Source organism: Eucalyptus grandis, chromosome 1 (assembly GCF_016545825.1).
Source record: "Eucalyptus grandis isolate ANBG69807.140 chromosome 1, ASM1654582v1, whole genome shotgun sequence".
In the NCBI taxonomy this organism is placed as follows: Eukaryota; Viridiplantae; Streptophyta; class Magnoliopsida; order Myrtales; family Myrtaceae; genus Eucalyptus; species Eucalyptus grandis.
This window is the reverse complement of record NC_052612.1, coordinates 2,884,038-2,895,986: the sequence shown is the minus strand read 5'-3', so window position 1 is coordinate 2,895,986 and position 11,949 is coordinate 2,884,038. Positions and strand designations below refer to the sequence as shown.

The following is an 11,949-nucleotide window of genomic DNA, read 5'->3' as shown; positions in this document are numbered from 1 at the left end:
ACTTTTAAAAACTTTAAAAAAATTAAAATTTTTTTTTTTAAAAAGGGTCGCAGGCTTGCCGCCGGTTGGCCGGGTCGCCGCCCGGCTTGGGCCCGACGACTGTCCGACCCCCTTTTAATTTTTTTTAAATTTTTAAATTTTTAAATTTTTAAATTTTTAAATTTTTAAAATTTAAAATTTATTATTTTTCATATTTTATATAAATTTAATTTTAAATTTATTATTTTCTCATATTTTAACTAAATTTAACTTTAAATTTATTATTTTCTCATATTTTAACTAAAATTAACTTTAAATTTAATTAATTGATTTTTATATTATTTTTTACCACATTAACCCAAAATGACGCCGTTTTTGCATTATTTGACAATGTTAGCATGCAAAATGGTGCCATTTTGCACTTGCTTCGTTGGAAAAATGCCAAGTATGCAATTTGATCGGATTGGTACTCAAGTGATCTATTTTGTTCCGATTTTGGCACTTAAGTGTACTTTTCGTAAATTTATGACACTTAAGTGTCCATTTCTGCCAAGTTATGGCACTTCGGGGGTTCGCATGACTAAATCACCACCGTGCTATATATAGTGCCCATCTCTTGATTGTGGTTGATCGGCTGAATGAGAGAGAGAGAGAGAGAGAGTTTGATGAGAGAGAAAGACCATGAATAGAGAGAACATGCTGCAGGAGGCTTCCTTTTGCAACAAATTGATGAGAATAATTTTGGAAAGAAGGAACATTTCATCTGCACGAGTGAAAGGTTCGCAAAGTTGTCTAATAGGAAATGAGATAAAGCCATATGGTTGATTATTGTGACCTTGAAAATGATAGCATCCATGGTTCAAAACATCATATTTCACAGTTCCTTTCTCATGATAATAAGACAACACGAATTGTAAATTGGTAAATTCGTTAATTGTAATAATTTTTTTAGATATGAATAACTTTTTTTTTTTTTTTATTCTTGGGCACAACGGCCAACCGCCGCTAGCTACCGACCGGCGGCGGTCAACGGCGGTTGGCCGACAATGCGATGCGATGGCGGCGGCATATTGACATTTTCAATAAAATGTATATAAAATATATTAACATTTTAAATAAAAAATATAAGAAAATTATATTAAAATTTTAAATAAAAATATATAATATATTAACATTTTAAATAAAAATATATTAACATTTTAAATAAAAAATATATTGACATTTTAAATAATATTAATATATAAAATGTAGCCAGATCGAATTCAGTTCCCTCCATAGAAACTCCACTATGTCCAACATTCAAGAAATGAGGTCTGCCGTGGCCCCTGATGGACCGCCGCCGCCGCCGCCGCCGCCAAACGTCAACTCGGCCGCCTCTTCGTCTGCCACCGCCAAGCATCAGTCGGAGAAGGAAATTTGGATGCGCGTCATGACGCATCGTATGAGTCTAGAGAAAAGACTTAGCCTTCATCTGAGGCTGCAACACCTCGGGGGCATGATCTTTGACTCCGGCGACACTCCGGCAACACCTCGTTGGGGCATGATCTTTGACTCCCACCGGGGCACCATCTGAACAAGTCCTCTTCTCCACCAGTTCGGTAGCCGGTAACGTCCTCCTGATTGCCATCAACATGATGGGTATCATGGCTACCATATACGTCTCGAAGCACAATCCAAAATGCCGAATTCGCTATGCTGCATATGTCTTTCACTTCATGGTTTGCATTACAATCATCGTTCTTTTATTCGGAGTTTTTGGGCATAACGAATTCATACAACAGGCATCCCTGTATACGGCCGTTATAGCTCTGGTATCATTAATGGTTTTCATTACGACTGCCTTGCTATCTTGGTGATTGTCAAACAATGAAATTCTCTTTTCGTTGCAATTGCCTTGTATATTGGTGATTGTCAAAGAATAAATTTCTCTTTTCGTTGCAATTGCCATTCCAAAGAGGTTTTGCCATAGCTTCCACATAATATTGTCACATGATGTTACTTTTTGCTAGAGGGATAAACTCTGGAAAGAAAGGAACTTTGTATTGCTTCCAGAGAGGAACTTTGTATTGCTGTAGTGAAAGAAAGTTTCTAGAGGATAAACTCTGGAAAGAAAGAAACTTTGTATTGCTGAAATGGTTGGATGAATTCAAATGAGAGGGAATGCACCCCTTCTTATACTAGAGGCCCTCAAATTACATCCATTGATCGACTTTTCATCCGGCAGACGAGATCATACCGCCCAACCTACCAACTACAGGAGATTTCTAGATCTTGGCGTAATGACCGTATCGTCCGCCCTTGGAATGTTCCGGAAGAGCTCTTGTTGGGAATCTTAGCAATCGTAAGAGGTACTCCTCGGAAAGGCACGGCCCTTTAGCTATAGAAACCTTTTGGTGGTGACATGTGTCTCTTCTTGAAGAAAACAATAAAAGGAGTTATGCTTTGAGAGAAAAGGGTTAATACAAAAACAAAAAGAAATAAAGAAAAGGAAATGAGCTGAAATTGAATTCTTGGTAAATATGAGCTTGGCTTAGGTTGAATGAGATCAGGCTTGACTTAGTTTGATACTGTGGCCCAATCCTACAGTTTGACCAACAAACATAGAACACCATTCCTTGCATATTCACTAACTAGCCATTAAAAAAAAAAAAAGAAGTCAGCTGTTTCCATACTATAATGTTTCTATTGCAGAAATTAAGGGTGTAAATCTACGGAGTCAACAATCGCAATTACCATAGGAAATTAAGAATCGAACCTACAAACACGTGAACTACCGCATCCATGGCTCACCATAGATTCCAGAACTGCACACTAATTTCCAAATTCAAAATGAGATAATGTCACTCATTTTTTCTCTCTTTTTCTTTTTCCCTCTTTTTTTCTCTTTTGGCGAGCAAGAAACATTGTTATTAAAGATGTTCATGGAAAGAAATGTTCCCCAACTTGACGGCATCACCTTGTAGACTCCAGGCAAATTCAATGAGCAATCTGTATGGCGAGTCGACCTACCAATGACAAGTAAGACACTCTTCGGCCTTCAAATCTTTTAGCTAACTAACGGCAGCCTCCATCAATGTTTAAATTTTAAAATCGTCAACAGACTTGATTTAAGAGTGATATTTTAGAAAAAAAAATTAATATGTTTGAGTACAATTTTATAAATTTGAGAATGATTTTATGATTTAAAATGTTAATTATGGATTCATTAAGTTAGATTAATTAAAGGAAACCCAATCGGTTCGAATAATTACTTTCAAAACTTTACCAGCAAAATTGCAATTTCCCAAAGTTTATGGATGAATTTACAAAATCTGGAAATTCTGATGACTAGTTACAGAATCAGAAAGCTTAGAATGATTGATAGTGAATTAACCACAAAGTTGGACTTAATTGAATAGTTTTGGAACTCTAGGGGCAAATCCATGATTCCACAGAGTTAGGGCACGTATTTGCAAATACTGAAAATTACAGGGTCTTATTACAAAATCAGAAATCTTAATATGATTAGAAGTTATTTTATGGTTAGAAGCAATTGCTTAATACGGACAATTTAAGTAATGCTTTGAAACTTTAAGGGCAAACTTGTAATTTCACCATTTATTGGGCCTAATTTGCAAATACTGGAAATTCTAAGGTTGGTTACACAATTAGACACCTATGGTGATAGGTCGTTAAGTTATTCCAAAAATAATTGCTTAATCCACTTAAACTGAAATTAAGTGCAAAGCTTTACCTCTTCAGGGGTAAATTGGTAATTCCGCTAGCTAGAGGACGAATTTGCATGAGGCCTACGTTGTGTTAGTTCAAAAGGGCTAAAAAGTAAAAGAAACTTCTTATCTATTATGATATTAACGAGTAACAATTGTTTATCGAGTTCTAATTTCAAATAACGAAGTGCATAAAGAGTCCAATATTGATCTCTTCCAACATTTTTCCTCATGGAAAATGTTTGAGAAATATAACGATTATCCTTTCGAAATATTTATTAGTTTTAGATATCATCCTTATTAATGTTAGAATTGAAAAAGTTGCATATACATAATTTATTCCCTGAATCAAAATTTTAGTTGGAAAGAATAGACAAAACTTATTAGATGAATAAGATTTATATTTTGCAATATCAAATATTTCAAGATATGAATAAGTACACAATTTATCTACTTAATTTAAAAGCTTTTAGTATAATTTGGGGAGATAGCTTATGTTATGGCTCTTTTGCTTAAGTAAATGATTTTTTTTTCCATTCTACCCATTTTGGTTCAATCTGCAATAGATTTATAACGTTACACAATCTGCAAATGAAAAACAGGTCAGTCATTATTTGCAACTTGTTAATAGTTTTCATCAGAACACATTTTAAAAATGACTAATAATTACTAATAGACATCAAATACAAACTCCTAAACATTGCGCCTGGCGTTTGTTGCATCACCATTAAGAATGGATCAAGTTGGTGCAAAGCAGCCTAATCAAAATCCTATTGAGAAGTAAGAGGCTCAACTTCAAAAAAAGAAGAAGGAGGAAGACGAATTGGGCTTCGACCAAAAAAGTGAATTGGGCCATGGTTATTGTGGTCCCAACTCAAATGGTGCTTCCAATCTTGACGTTTGCGAGCTAGTAGTCACCGAGTGCTTCTATGATATCCGTATCTTACAGGATAAGCAGCCCTTTTCTAAATCATTTAAAGTAGGGACATCGGATTTTTATACATAAGCAGGATTCCTTTTGGGCTTAGTTTAGCCCATTTTATCATCTACTGCAAACTTGGACTCGCCTTGGCAATTACAAATATTCCGACCGGTCCGATCCTACTGGTTCGAGGATCACACAGGAGTTTACCGTGAAAAGAAAAACACCCCTATCTTGCATGACCCTTCTCTGGTGAAATTCTACACAAAAAGGAAATTGCTCTAGTCTTGAAATTTTCTCGAAATCCTCCTATCTCACACGTACAGACAGTGAACACTTCATAGATGAGTTTACACTCGTAAGTCTTCATGATAGGCGGTATCGCCTACCTATCGGACACTAAACTAGGTCCGTATCACTTCAACCATATACACTAGCTAAAAGTTTAGAGAAGATTTTAATCAAAATCCAGGTACATATTTATTGGATTTTTAAACCGCCTACGGGAAAGTGGACTAGATAAAATTTCTACAATTATGCATGCGTGGAAAGCACACTTCCCATCTACCAAAGTGAGTAGGTATTCTTCAAAAACCAAAATTTAATTAGTGAGACATGAGGAAAGGAGGGTTCGCAACTTCATTTTAAATAAACGACATCCAATCACTTTAGAATAAAGGACAAACATTCTTTAGGACACCTTAGACCACAAAAGGAGGGACCTCTAGGTTTTTCCATGTCCATAAAGTTCATAAAGCCCCAGCAAGCGAAATGCCTACTCGAGCAATTCATTGATATGGAAATTATTTACACTTTTCATTCCTAAATATCAGAGCCCACACTGAGATCACTAGCCGTAGTAGCCTAACTACAGAACAACCACAACGGTTGATTTGTGATCAATTGGAACTTACAGAAAAAGAAAAAGAAAAAAAGAACCATCAACACACATTTACATCAATTTTGTCTCTCATATTCCCCTCACATTACATTAATTAGTCAATTTCTCTCCTTTTCCATGTCATTTCTGACTTGTAGCAGTTTTTGCCTTCCATTTTTAGGGTTTTCGTTTCCTTCTATTTTTGGCCAAGGTCAGAGTAAGAGTGGAATGACTACAACTACACCTTCAGTTGAAATGCAGTTCTCCACATCAATTACTCCAGACAGTCTGATCCATAAGCAGCACGCCCTCTTCAGGTACCAATAGACAACCAGCTATCCATGATTTGGCCAATATAGTTCACTTAAACCTGGAAGAAATACATCAGAATAGAATGGAACAGAATTAGCTTAGGTGCAAGAAACTCAAAATTAGGAAAATCTTCTGATAGTTGACATATTGAGACAAATACAAACTATTATTTCACTTCACATCTACTCCCACAATGATTCCTTGACGATCTTTTATATGAGTCATAATAATGAGTTAACGCAACCCCAAAATTCCACGACTTTTAACATAGTTCTCAGCTTGAACCTTATTACCTTAAGAAAATCAAAGATTCAAGCAAAACAATCTTCCTCACCAAACCAGCATCAGCAAAAAAGGAGCTAAAAGTGGCAGTAAACTGAACTAATTTAGACAGAAGTCATCAAATCTTCATGTACACATCTCATTATTTAGACACAAAGAATCAGGTTTAATAATCTGTCAAAATGTAAGGTTAATTGGGAATTCCCCCAACCTTTGAGGTATATAGCAAAAACCCCTGCCCTCTAAATCTTGACAAGCACCCCCAACCTTTGAGATAGGGAAAGACCTCCCACTACCATATGTAACAGTATTTTCCCTCTGCCTAAATTGACATAACAAAAGACAGATAGTTTAAAGAATGCCATTTAAAACATGTTAACATGTGCATTTTCCACTAAAAATTATTAAAATCCTTAATTCCGTTTGTTTTCAGTTTTGTAGAAGATTGATTGTATCATTGTTCATTCATATATATTTTATTTTGTCTTAAAAAGTAAATTACCTTTTTTGGCTTGATGAATGCAGAGTTGCCACCTTTCTACATTTTGAATACATAAATTACTAAAAGATTCTTAGATAGACCTAACTGTGAAACTGGGTATTTTGCTTCAAAATTTCAAACTTTCCGAAAATACAGCATATTAATGCATTACAGAAGGTAAACAATCCCGTGATTATCAATTCCAGCTGCCAAAAAATATTTGTAACTTTACATTTTTAAGACTTCAAAGATATTAAATGCAGATCTTGATCTTTAAATTAGTTCTATATAACATTTCTAACTTTCAAGATTGTGGCACTTTCCTTCTCACTGACAGGAAATATGACAAAAACACAAACGTAATGGAGTCTTTCATTTCAGAAGGTCGGGAAGGTATTTTAGAAAATTTTAAGACAAGGGCCTATTTGCCCCCCCCAAAAGAAAAAAAAAACCATAGGTTGAAGGAATAATTGCAAAGATATAAAGGATGGGAAGCTCTTTGCAACTGCAAGAGACACCAGGTTGGGGAAATTTGCAATTAACCAAAAAATGTATCTTCTCTTTCCTCTTTCCTTCTTTTGTTTACCCCAACACATGAAAATCTTTGAGCAATCCCGTATTATCAACACTCTTCTGATCAGTTGCGATGCAACATTATTTAATTCCTAGTCTACATAAGATAAAGAAACCACATCTTTCGTTCGTCATAAAGTCATCTCTAATGCTCTCAGCATCAAATTAATTATTCAGTCAAGTGAACAGAATGATGTACCTGTCTCCTACGGCTTTGTATGTACCAAGATCTGGCCATTACGTAGCATGGCAAGAGAAAACCAGCAAACTGAAGAACTGAAACCTGAAACTGAATTTCCAATATTACTATTAGTTTTCATGCTGCAAAACTAGTCAAAAGAGATTAATCACTCAAAAGTTCGATGCACTCAGCACGTTCGCATCTTTTCATTGATCTAAAGGCTAAAAGCCTACAACATAAACTTATTAGCTTGACTCCGGCGACACAGCACCCCGCTGGGGCACGATCTTTGACTCCGGCGACAGAGCAGGACCCCGCTGGGGCACGATCTTTGACTCCGGCAACACAGCAGGACCCGCTAGGGCACGATTTTTTACTCCGACGACAGAGTAGCACCCCGCTGGGGCACAATCTTTGACTCCGGCGATACAGCAGGACCCCGCTGGGGCACCATCTGAACAAGTCCTCTTCTCCACAAGTTCGGTAGCCGGTAACGTCCTCTTGATTGCCATCAGCATGATGGTAAATATACGTCTCGAAGCACAATCCAAAATGTCGAATTCGCTATGCTGCATATGTCTTTCACTTCATGGTTTGCATTACAATCCTCGTTCTTTTATTTGGAGTTTTTGGGCATAACGAATACATACAACGGGCATCCCTGTATACGGCCATTATAGCTCTGGTAGCATTAATGGTTTTCGTTACGACTGCCTTGCTATCTTGGTGATTGTCAAACAATGAAATTCTCTTTTCGTTGCGATTGCCTTGTATATTGGTGATTGTCAAAGAATAAATTTCTCTTTTCGTTGCAATTGCCATTCCAGTAGGTTTTGCCACAGCTTCCACATAATATTGTCACACGATGTTACTTTTTGCTAGAGGGATAAACTCTGGAAAGAAAGGAACTTTGTATTGCTGTAGTGAAAGAAAGTTCCTAGGGGATAAACTGTGGAAAGAAATGAACTTTGTATTGCTGTAGTGAAAGAAAGTCTAGATAAACTATGGAAAGAAAGGAACTTTGTATTGCTAAAATGGTTGGATGAATTCAAATGAGAGGAATGCACCCCTTCTTATACTAGAGGCCCTCAGATTACATCCATTGATCGACTTTTCATCCGGTAGACGAGATCATACCACCCAACCTACAAACTACAGGAGACTTCTAGATCTTGGCGTAATGACCGTATCGTCCGCCCTTGGAATGTTCCGGAAAAGCTCTTGTTGGGAATCTTAGTAATCATAAGAGGTCCTCTTCGGAAAGGCATGGCCCTTTAGCTATAGAAATCTTTTGGTGGTGACATGTGTCTCTTCTTGAAGAAAACAATAAAAGGAGTTATGCTTTGAGAGAAAAGGGTTAAGTGAAAAACAAAACGAAATAAAGAAAAGGAAATGAGCTGAAATTGAATTCTTGGTAAATCTGAGCTTGGCTTAGGCTGAATGAGATCAGGCTTGACTTAGTTTGATGCTGTGGCCCAATCCTGCAGTTTGACCAACAAACATAGAACACCATTCCTTGCATATTCACTAACTAGCCATTAAAATAAAAAGCACAGAGAAGTCAGCTGTTTCCATACTGTAATGTTTCTATTGCAGAAATTAAGGGTGTAAATCTACGGAGTCGACAATCGCAATTACCATAGGAAATTAAGAATCAAACCTACGAACATGTGAACTATCCCATGCATGGCTCACCATAGATTCCAGAACTGCACACTAATTTCCAAATTCAAAATGAGATAATGTTACTCCTTTTTTTCTCTCTTTTTCTTTTTCCCTCTTTTTTCTCTTTTGGCGAGCAAGAAACATTGTTATTAAAGATGTTCATGGAAAGAAATGTTCCCCAACTTGACGGCATCACCTTGTAGCCTCCAGGCAAATTCAATGAGATCTGTATGGCGAGTCCCCCTACCAAGGACAATAAAAGTGCACGCACCACGTCCATTTGTTGTTATCGGGAGCGAAGAGAAGTTGAAGAAGATCGGTAGATGCTCATGCATCTTGTCTCCGGAGGACAGATTAATCCAAAGCTGGAGCCCCTTTATTCACTCCTCCTCCCGCAGGCATCTCCGAGCGGATGATTCCTCTCCCTGCTGTCGTCTACTGTAGAAAGGTTGAAAAGAAAAATCAGAAATTCAATCCTCTTCATCTCACTGGACGATTTCCATGGATTAACATAGGAAACAAATGAAAAAGCAAGAAGGGAGGGAGGGAGAGAGAGAGAGAGGTCCATTGAGATGGGATAACAACAAGAATCGAGTCAACACTGAATAGCATTTGTCATTTCAATCCAAGAGTGACAAAGCAAAGAATAGGTGTGAACCTCTGTGTGGGTGATCAGGAAATCCAGCTGCAGGAGACGCTGCAAAATTCAACAAGCCATTGGGGGCTGATTGGAAAAAAAAAACACCAATAATCGCGAGCATCACGCTAGACAACCAAAAACAGAATAGACGTCTTTCAGTCGGAAACCTGAGAACTCATCCAGCATGAGAAAAGGATCCTAGTTCCTCAAGTCATTCCTGAAAATCCAACCACCCGTGCAAGTTCACAATCTTAGGATCTCGCAAACAGAAGAGAACAACAGGAAATGAAAATTGCCCGGAAAAAGTTCTGTGCCCACTGAAAAATCGAATCAAATGTACGAAGAAACAGAGAAGAGAGGGCATGGAAAAGTCAAACCTGCCAATGCTTCTTCGGACGGCAGCACCTTGCCCTCGTGTTGTTGCTTGGCCAGGATCTTCTTGACCACCATTCGGGGCGTGCTGACATCGGATGGATTGGTGATCGGTGAGAGCAAGAGGAAGCGGGGTCAGCGTTTGCACAGTAGATTTTCTTTACTTCGGTCTTTTGTTTTTTCTTACGCCTAGGTTCAGAAAGTAATTTTGCTACTTTTAAGGTTTTGTAAAATTTAGTGGTACCACTGTCAATTATTCTAAAAGTTTTAGCTGATGGTTTATTATTTAAATATTTTAATACTCCCTCTCACGCTTAGTCTAGTCGCGATTTATTATTTAAATATTCTAATGGAGTTTTTGCATTTTCCTCTTGATTTGTCATTCCGATTCTCGCTCTAATTTCAATGGATATTTAAAGAAAAAAAAATTTAAAGAGAGTAGGATCGCATAAGGGCTTATTGATTTTCTATAACTATGTCGGTAATGTTCCCAAGCCTAGACTTCATGTGATCAAGAGTTTTGCGTGAAGCGTACACTGTGTAAATTCAAAAAGGGCAAAAAAGAAAAGTAACTTCTCATCTAAAGAGAAGCTTAAAAGTATTGATATGTTTTATCTCCCAATTTTCTTATCCTTCCTTGCTAGCTGGTGGGGGATTTTTAGGATGGTCTTTAATTGCGGGAAAACGAGCAACCGGCTGTTACTTTATTAATTGATTATAACTATTATCCTTTCGAAATGTATTAAAAAGAGACAAAATATTTTGCATATCATAAATCTTATCTTTCCAAAATATTTTTCCCTTTCAATTTTTATCTCTTATTCATCTTATAATTCTTTTTTTTTTTTTAGTATTCATCTTATAATTCAAAAAACTGAAGATATACACATAAATTGATGGATAATTTATTCAGTAAATTGAAAATTAAATTATAAATGGAAATAATCTTATCAAACAAATGAATAAGATTTATAATTTGAAAAATATTTCAAGATGGGAATGACTACACAATTAATATTTACATAATTTGGATTTATAGCTTATGTTATAACTTTTTTGCTTAATGTTCATTAAATACAGAAACTACACTAACACTAATCTACTTTAAGAAAAGTTAAATATTACAACACCACTTATTTATTAATAAAAGAAGTTAAAAATTTGATATATTGCCATTTCATTCGATTAAAGGTCCTTTTGAAATCCACTTATTTTAAATGTATCTTAAGTTATTTAAAAGCAAATATTATTCAGTAGAAAATAAATATGAACATAGTTTTACGTAAAGTTCAAATAATTGTAAATTGATTATAAAAAATATAAAGAGAGGAGTTCGTAAGCTTTACTATATTAGTTTGTTGTTGGAATATTTTTTTAAGTACTACAATAATGATAAAATATAGCTAATGGATAAAAAGAGATGATCTGGAGCTTTGATTTAGAAATTCAAAAATTCTGTTGTTGAAATCGGATCGCCCCGTTGGCAGTATACTTTGCTTTCCAGATTATCATATGGCGAGGCACGTCAACTGGCTCACATTCGCCCAGTAAATATTTTTTTTATTGATTTGTAATTTCCGAATCTTTTATGGAGTTCGAATTTCAAGAAAGAAAGCGGATTAAAGAGAAAGCATATCAACTTTATTCTCTAATATTAATCTCTTGTTGATTTTAAATTTGAGAAGAATTCAAAATAGACAAAATATTTTCAAAATAATTATCATCATCCTTTCGATACATTTATCCCTTCCAATTTTATCTCTTATTCATTTTAAAAACTGAAAAAAGTGAAAACATATAAACTTATTGATATACATAACTTATTTATTTAATTAAAAAAAGTTAGAGAGAAGTATATCTCTTTCGTATTTTGAAGTACAACATATTTCAACATGTGAATAAGTAGTCAGTTTATTTACTCATTTTAAGTTATGTTAAAATATTTTGAAGGAGCC

General features: G+C 35.8%; 1 long non-coding RNA gene across 1 annotated transcript; it reads right to left on the bottom strand.

Annotated features, from left to right (window-relative positions):
- Nucleotides 1-5,309: 5,309 nt before the first annotated feature.
- On the bottom strand, nt 5,310-7,464 carry LOC108956789. The gene is made up of 2 exons (XR_001983129.2): nt 7,336-7,464; nt 5,310-5,858 (listed from the first exon to the last, which is right to left on the bottom strand). It is a non-coding gene; the product is annotated as an uncharacterized LOC108956789 (long non-coding RNA).
- Between the last annotated feature and the right edge of the window lie 4,485 nt (nt 7,465-11,949).